Genomic DNA, 8,094 nt, shown 5'->3' with positions numbered 1-8,094 from the left:
TCCTGCCTCAGCCTCCCAAGCAGCTGGGACTACAGGCGGCCGCCACCACGCCCGGCTCATATTTTGTAGTTTTAGTGGAGACGGGGTTTCACCGTGTTAGCCAGGATGGTCTCGATCTCCTGACCTCGTGATCCACCCGCCTCGGCCTCCCAAAGTGCTGGGATTAAAGGCTTGCGCCACTGCGCCTGGCCTAGAATAATTTTAAGCCATTACTGTGGCATATAACTTTGCAAAATATTAGAGCTAGGGATATCAGACTGTTAGCTCAAGTGTGGAGATATTTTTCAACACACACATGAAAGATGAAAATAGAATATGTTTATTTGATTACAATACTTGGGTAATAAAATTTTCTTAGGTTTTGGGGCAAAAGTATCTTGATATGTATATAATCAGAAAAGTGATTCACCAATCTAATTATACATCAGAATCTCTCAGGGAGCTTAATAAACAAATATTATCATAATCTAAAATCTTACAGGGTAGTGCCCTGGAAACTGATTTTATAAATATTTCTTAGAGAGTAAAAGGAGTAACAAGTACAAGTCATAGTTATAAAATAGAGACATCTTGGTTATACAAAAAGTCATTGTACATTAAATAACATACTACACATTCAAATGATGTTTGAAATCATATATATATGAATTCAGATATTTAATGTATTACTCTGTGAAATTTTGATTTATTCATTTACATTTGTATCTCTTTAATATTTCTATTACTTAGCATAATTCTCTATATGGTAGTCACACAAGAGACTTTTGTGGTATGATTATATAAATTAAAAAATCTAATAACAGGAAATAGATCTTATGCTGCTCCATATCTTTTGGTTTCTAAGAGAGTTTTTTGAAAATAACAACAAAAGTCCTTCTGTATACATGAATTCAGCAACTATTATTGAGAGAGAGAAAGAGTCAGGGAGAGGAAAGAAACAGAAGTTAATACACACATACATGCACACACAAACGAAGATAAAAAGAGACACAACTAGACAACATGAAGAAGGTGATTCTGATTTGGTTTTGGTGATGACAGAATAGTTTAATTGAATTAACCCCCCGAGTCATAACACATAAATACTGGGAAAAGTATTAAAAACAAACTGTGTGAAGGCACAGGTAAGTGATTAAAGCAGAAAGAATCTAGAAGGAATGTGTCCTTTGAAAGAAAACCACATTGATGAAATCAATCTGTATATAGCTTCCCCCCAAGGGCAGCACCTCAAGATATAACATGAGGCAGCCAGAATTCAAGCAGAGGGTTGTAGTGTTTATGGACTTAGAAGTCAAACGACAGAAATATAAAAACCAGAAAAGCTGGCAATTTCAGGGGAATATATGTAGGAAGAATATTCAAGAAGGAAAGACCTCAAAATGAAAATAAGTTCTCTCTAAATCATTGGCTGACACTTGGGCATGCGCAGCTGAGATTATAAGCATATTAGAAAGAGACAATAACTAAAAGACTGAAATAAGTGAGCATAGATTACAGCTGCTGTCCACTACAGGGATAAAAGAGTTTGGAGTTCAAGTCCCATAAAATTAGCAGGACTTCAAAGTGTATTAGACTTTCCACTAAAACGCCCCCACCCCCACCAAGAAAAAGCCAACCTTTTGAGTAAATTCTAGGAAGACATTAGGCACAAAGCCAAAACTAATACATTCATCTTAAAATTAACAGCAAAAGCAAAGTAGACTTACCCTAACAAACATAGAACTAAATTATGAATGGTTGAAAGTGACGTATCAGTAATTCAACTGCTTAATACAACAATACTTAACATTCTTTAGGGGAAGATAAGAAAATACGGGAGGTCTATACAATGTGTCATCCATTATTTCTGGAATACAATAAAAATACTAGGATTAAAAATAAAAACAGAAAAAGTTTGATTCATTGTCAAGAGAAAATTTATGAAAGAGAAGTAGATGTACTAACAATCTAGATGTTGTAATGAGCAGACATGTGCTTTAGAATAACTATAATAAATACATGAAAGAATCTGTATAAAAAGATAAATGAAAGTAAAGTTTTCAGAAAGTATTTGGAAATTATAACAACTATAAAACTATAAATTTAGAAAGCTAAAAGTTATAAACATTACCTGTAAGGAAATATTAGAAATGAAGAAAATGCAAAATCTAAAAAAAGAGTAGCAAATTATAAATGGTAGGTGAGCATATCAGTGAACCAGGAAACAGGTAAAAATAAATCTAGAGGGGGAAAATCAAGAAAACTTATTGGTTGGTGAGACACTATCAAATGAGTTAATAAGTACATATTTGAAATATCAAAAGAGAAGATTAGTGTAATAAGTTTTTGAATAAATACTGGCTAAAACATTCCCAGGTATGATCAAAAAGGGGAGATTACATATCCAAGAAGTTCAGCAAACACCATGGAAGTTCAAAACAGATTTTACCTTGGAATATCATAATCAAATTTTAGAAGAGAAAACCATTAAAAGCAAGAGGAGAAAAAAAAAATGTATGATAAAACATTAATATTGTTGAAAGCTGAATTTCCATCAGTAATGAAAGCCAGGAGAAAATGGCGTAACAACTTTAAAGTGTTGAAAGAATTATTTTCATGTAGAACTCTATATCCTGTAAAATTTTTCTTCAAAATACATACAAAATAAGGACATTTTTGGATAGACTGAGAGCTGAAAGAATTTTTCACAAGCAGACCTGTACTATCAAACACACACAAACATGCACAAATGCGCGCGCACACACACACACACACACACACACAAACACACACACACACCCCAGAACAAAAACAAAAGAATACTCCATTGGCTGAAGGAAAATGACACCATATGGAAAGTAAATTCCCCAGAAAAAAAGGAATAGTATTTGAAATGTTAAATATATGGATAAATATATTAGACAAGTTTTCTATCTTTAAAAACTTTAAATTACTTAAAGCAAGAGTCATAACAAATAAATGTGAAGTATGTAAGGTATGTAGGTATAAAGTACATAACAGTAGCACAAAGTGTGGGTATAGCTAGATATGTAATTATAGAGTAACTAGTTTGTTACATATTATGTAAAATTACATGAAATCAAGACAGTATGCAATAAGCTATTTCACAGAAAATCTCTAGAGAAACTCCTTAAAACTATAGAGATGTAAATTTAAAGTCAAAATGTGAGTTAGACTAAAACAGTAAGTTATTGACTTTACCAAGAAAAAAAAGAAAAGGAAGAAAAGATAAATAGACAGTAGGGACAAATAGAAAACTGCAAAATAATGGACATAAATTCAACCATATTGACCGTTTAAAAGTCAGAGACTGACTAGATTAAATAGAAATATCTAACTTAATATTGTTTATAAGGAATGCAAGTAACATCTAAAAACAATCATTTTATTAATAACAGGATGAAAACCAAAATATCATGCAAAAGTCATCATTGGATAGCTGAAATGACTACACTAATTTCAGAAAAAACAGACTCCAAAGTAGATTCTTTATGCAGAGATAACGAAGTTGGTTGTATATTAATGCAAGTGTTAAGTTATTAAAATATAATAATTCTAAATGAATATGTGATTTATTGGTACTTCAAAAGTGAATGAAATAAAGATTGCCAGGTTCACGTAGAGAAATACAGATTCACAAATTGTAGATTTTGTTAATTCTCTCTCATTGATTGATGAAAAAAAATCAGTAATTATATAGAAAATTTGAACAACCTTTAAGCAATTTGAATTAATTGACATTTAAAGACCAACACATATAAAAAATTCCAGAATACACATTTTTTTCCAGTAACCGTGATATATTTACCAAGATAGATAATGTATTTTCTCATAGAACAGGACTCAATTAATTGTTAAGTCTTGAAGTCACACAAAGTGTCTTTTATGAGTATCTTAGATGTAAATTAGAACTAAATAACCAAAATAAATCTAGAAAATGTCAAAACATTTGGAAACCATGCAATTTTAAATCATCTATGGGATAAAAAACAAACACAAGAGAAATTGAAACCTAATTTGGCCTGAACATTAATGAAATTACAACACATTTGTGGGGTGCAGATAAAGCTGTGTTTAGAGGAGATATGTATAAGATTATATGCTTAAAATAGAGATTCAACATCAATTATCTACACTTTCATATCAAGCTAAAAAAATTAGCAAATAAAACAGAGAGAACGTAGGAGAAAAGTAATAATAAATAGAACAATTACAGATCGATGGGCTATATATTACAAATAATAGAAGAAATCAAATAAGGCCAAAAGTTTGCTGGCTGGTTGCAGTGGCTTACTCCTATATATTCCAGCACTTTGGAAGGCTGAGACAGGAGGATCTTTTGATTCCAGGAGTTCAAGAACAACCTGGACAACATAACAAGATGCCATCTCTACAAAACAAGTAACGAAAATAGTCAAGTACAGTGGCACATGCCTGTAGCCCCAGTGTATTAGCCTATTCTTGCATTGCTATGAAGAAATACCCAAGACAGGATAATTAATAAGAAAAAGATGTTTAATTGGCTTATGGTTCCACAGGCTGTATAGGATACATGATGTTGGCATCTGCTAGGCTTCTGGGGAGGCCTCAGGAAACTTACAATAATAGAGGTAGGTGAAGGGGAAGCAGGCACTTCACATGGCCAGAGTAGGAGCAAGAAACAGAGATGGGGAAGGTGCTACACAGTTTTAAACAATCAGGTATCACAAGAACTCACTATCACAACCACAGCATCAAGGGGTTAGTATAAACCATTCGTGAGAAACCTGTCCCCATGAGCTAATCACCTCCTACCAGCCTCTACCACCAACACTGGGTGTTACAATTCAATATGAGATTTGGGCAAGGACTCAGATCTAAATCATATAACCCAGCTACTCAGGAAGCTAAGAGAGGAAGATAGCTTGAGCCCAGAAGTTGGAGGCAGTAGTGAGCTATATCATACTACCACATTCAGCCTTTATGATAGAGGGGAGATCCCAACTCTTAAAAGGAATTGCTCTTTCAAGGGTAATAGAATTGATTTTATTGATTAGAAAATGTAATCATGAAAAATTGAAAAGAGAATGAATGAGCGAAAGGAAACACATTACTAGTATCAATAATATTTGCTAAGATAACACTATGGATCCTAACGACATCAAAAAGATAAGAAAATATTATCAATGGCTTTATGCCATCAACTTTGTAATTAAATAGCACCATATTTTAAAAAACATAACTCCAAATGTAAGACAAGAAGAAATAAAATATCTAAATAGCTACGTATTTACTAAAGATATTAAACTTGTAATAGAAGACATTTCATGGGGAAGATAAAAAATTTTCATGTAGGTCATAAAAATCCTATCAGTTAAAAAAATGAATTAATTGGAATTTATTGAGGTTAAAGTCTTCTATTTTTCAAAAGTCAGTGTAAGAACGTGAGAAGACAAACCATATATTGGAAGATAATATTCACAATATTTTCTAACAAAGGATTTATCCAGAATTTATACAGAAGTACAAATTAATTAAAATACTTGAAAAGCACAACATTAAAGAATATATAGACTATATATTATATATAATATATATTTTTTATATATATATGGCTAATAAGCACAGGAAAAGATGCTCCTTGTCAACAGTCATCAATGAAATACATGCTAACTAACTTTCAGGTATGACTACACTACCAGTAGAAAGACAAGAAAACTAAGCAGACAAAAATCTGACAATAGCAAATATTATCAAGAATATGAAGTAATTCAGATTATCATATTTTTGGTGTATAAAATATTACAACCACTTTGATAAATTCTTCTGTACTTTTTTTAAAATTAGGTTCAGGTGTACACATACAAGTTTGTTATGTAGGTAAGTTGTGTGTCATAGGCATTTGGTGGACAGATTATTTCATCACCCAAGTAACAAGCATAGTACCTGATAGGTAGTTTTTTTGATCAAATTAAATGTGCACTTATTCAATGAACAAGAAATTTACCTTACATAATTGAAAACATATGTCTACCAAAACACTTGTATTCAAATGACAAGCAATATAAAGGAATATAAAATATTAAATATATTAAATGAAAAAATCTAGAGTTATAAAAATCTTTTTATATTTCTTCTACATGAAGTCATAAAACTGGTAAATCTAAACTGTGTTGACATAAATAAAAACAGTCATTACCTCTGGGTGGAGGCATTGCTAGCAAAAGGGCACAAGTATATTTTCTGCATTGATAGAAATTTTCTTTTTTTGTTGTTGTTGTTTTTGGATAGTTGTTACCTGGATATATGTAGTTGTTACAATTCAGCTAACTATATATATAAATATGTGCATTTTATTGTTTGTACATTTTAGTTCAGTAAGCTAGAAATGTATTCAAAGATAGAGGAAATTATAAAGTTGATTACAGTGATTGCATATAATATATAAATAAAACCCTCAAGCATGAGAAAGTAAAAACTATTCTAAAATATGTATGTGTTGCAATGTGAAGAGCTATGGTTAAGAGAATTGGGACAGAAGGAAAAGGGGAGTGGAAAGAAGAGGAAGTATTCCAAGTAGAAGGAGATTTTAGGAAAAGAAGAGAAATAATTAAGGTGTGTGTAGGTAATCAGTATTTTCTCTCTCAGCAATATTATGAGATTCATATAAGCTCCTCTCTTTCCCTGTACATAATGTGTACACCAGAAGAGAACTATAAAAAATTATTCTGTTTAAAAAACATAAAAATAAGTAAAAGCCAAAAGTTGTGAAATATTAGAAGGGCTATTGAAAAATGAGAGAAATATATTATTTCCAAAACAAGAATTATGTCTCCTCTTTGTGGAATAATTTCTATACCCTATATTTAGGAAAGAAATGGACTTGATATATTACTGACCATGGCTACTGACAATGGGTGGGCATGAGAATTGTTCTCAGGATTTATTTAAAACAGGGATCTTCAGGTACTACTCTGGGAGATTTTGTCTCAGTAGAACAGGAATTTGTAATGGAATTTGTCCCTAGAAACTATTTTTTTTTGAGACAGAATTTCACTTTTGTTGCCCAGACAGGAGTGCAATGGCACAACCTTGGCTCACCGCAACCTCTGCCTCCCTGGTTCAAGCGAGTCTCCTGCCTCAACCTCCTGAGTAGAGGGGACTGACTACAGGCATGCACCACCATGCCCGACTAATTTTTTTTGTAATTTTAGTAGAGACGGGTTTTCTTCATGTTGGTCAGGATGGTCTTGAACTCCCGACCTCGGGAGATCTTCCCGCCTCAGCCTCCCAAACTGCTGGGATTACAGGCGTGAGCCACCGCTACTGGCCCCTGGAATCTATTTTTAACAAGTTTAGTTCAGTAATTCTGATGTAGGCAGTCTGATATTACCATTCTTCAGAGTGCTGTTTGGAACACTTTGGCCAGATGAATACTCAAAGTCTGCTCATTCTTCTGTCCTAACATGCTTAACACAGTGCAGAATCAAAAAGGCAACACTGAAATTTTTGACCCACTTTTGAAATTTAGCAAAATAGAAAATTATTGGGTGAAATAGTGCATGATTTGCAACTTAAGGAAGTAGAATAAGATTACTTCTGCAAGTAAAGTGATTTTATATTCTTTTGTATTTTTAAGGAACAATTTCAAGTTAAAAGAAATATTTTATTATTTGAATCATGTTTTTTGAAAAGTTTTTACTATTATTTGTCAAGATCAATGCCTTAAGTTGACTTATCAACCCAAAAGTGGAAAACATGACTCAAACTTGCCTTCCAACTTCAATGTACTTGGTTAACTTTTGAAAATTAACTCATTTGTGTTGCTGAGCAAAAGATTGGGTTGGAAAATGTGTCACAGACATCAGGTGAATATTTCACAGAGATCAAAATGCCGTCTTATAATGTAATCCAATGCAAAAGACCACAGAGTGTTTTTGGTTTTGTTTTTTAAATGTACTTATAAACTGCAAAGGAATTGAGTTTATTAATTATATTTATAGACATGAAGTTCTTGCCCAGACCTATGTCCTGAACGGTATTGCCTAGGTTTTCTTCTAGGGTTTTTATGGTTTTAGGTCTAACATTTAAGTCTCTAATCCATCTTGAATTAAT

The 8,094-nt window shown here is 32.4% G+C and overlaps 1 long non-coding RNA gene across 1 annotated transcript in view; it reads left to right on the top strand.

The window, feature by feature from the left end:
- Positions 1-8,094, top strand: part of LOC105543673 — a 395,479-nt gene that overhangs the window by 276,986 nt on the left and 110,399 nt on the right. The gene's annotated exons all lie outside the window — the stretch shown is intronic.

This window comes from Mandrillus leucophaeus, unplaced genomic scaffold (genome assembly GCF_000951045.1).
Source record: "Mandrillus leucophaeus isolate KB7577 unplaced genomic scaffold, Mleu.le_1.0 Scaffold1070, whole genome shotgun sequence".
Taxonomy (NCBI): Eukaryota; Metazoa; Chordata; class Mammalia; order Primates; family Cercopithecidae; genus Mandrillus; species Mandrillus leucophaeus.
The sequence above is the reverse complement of the archived record's forward strand: the minus strand, read 5'-3'. Positions and strand labels throughout refer to the sequence as shown.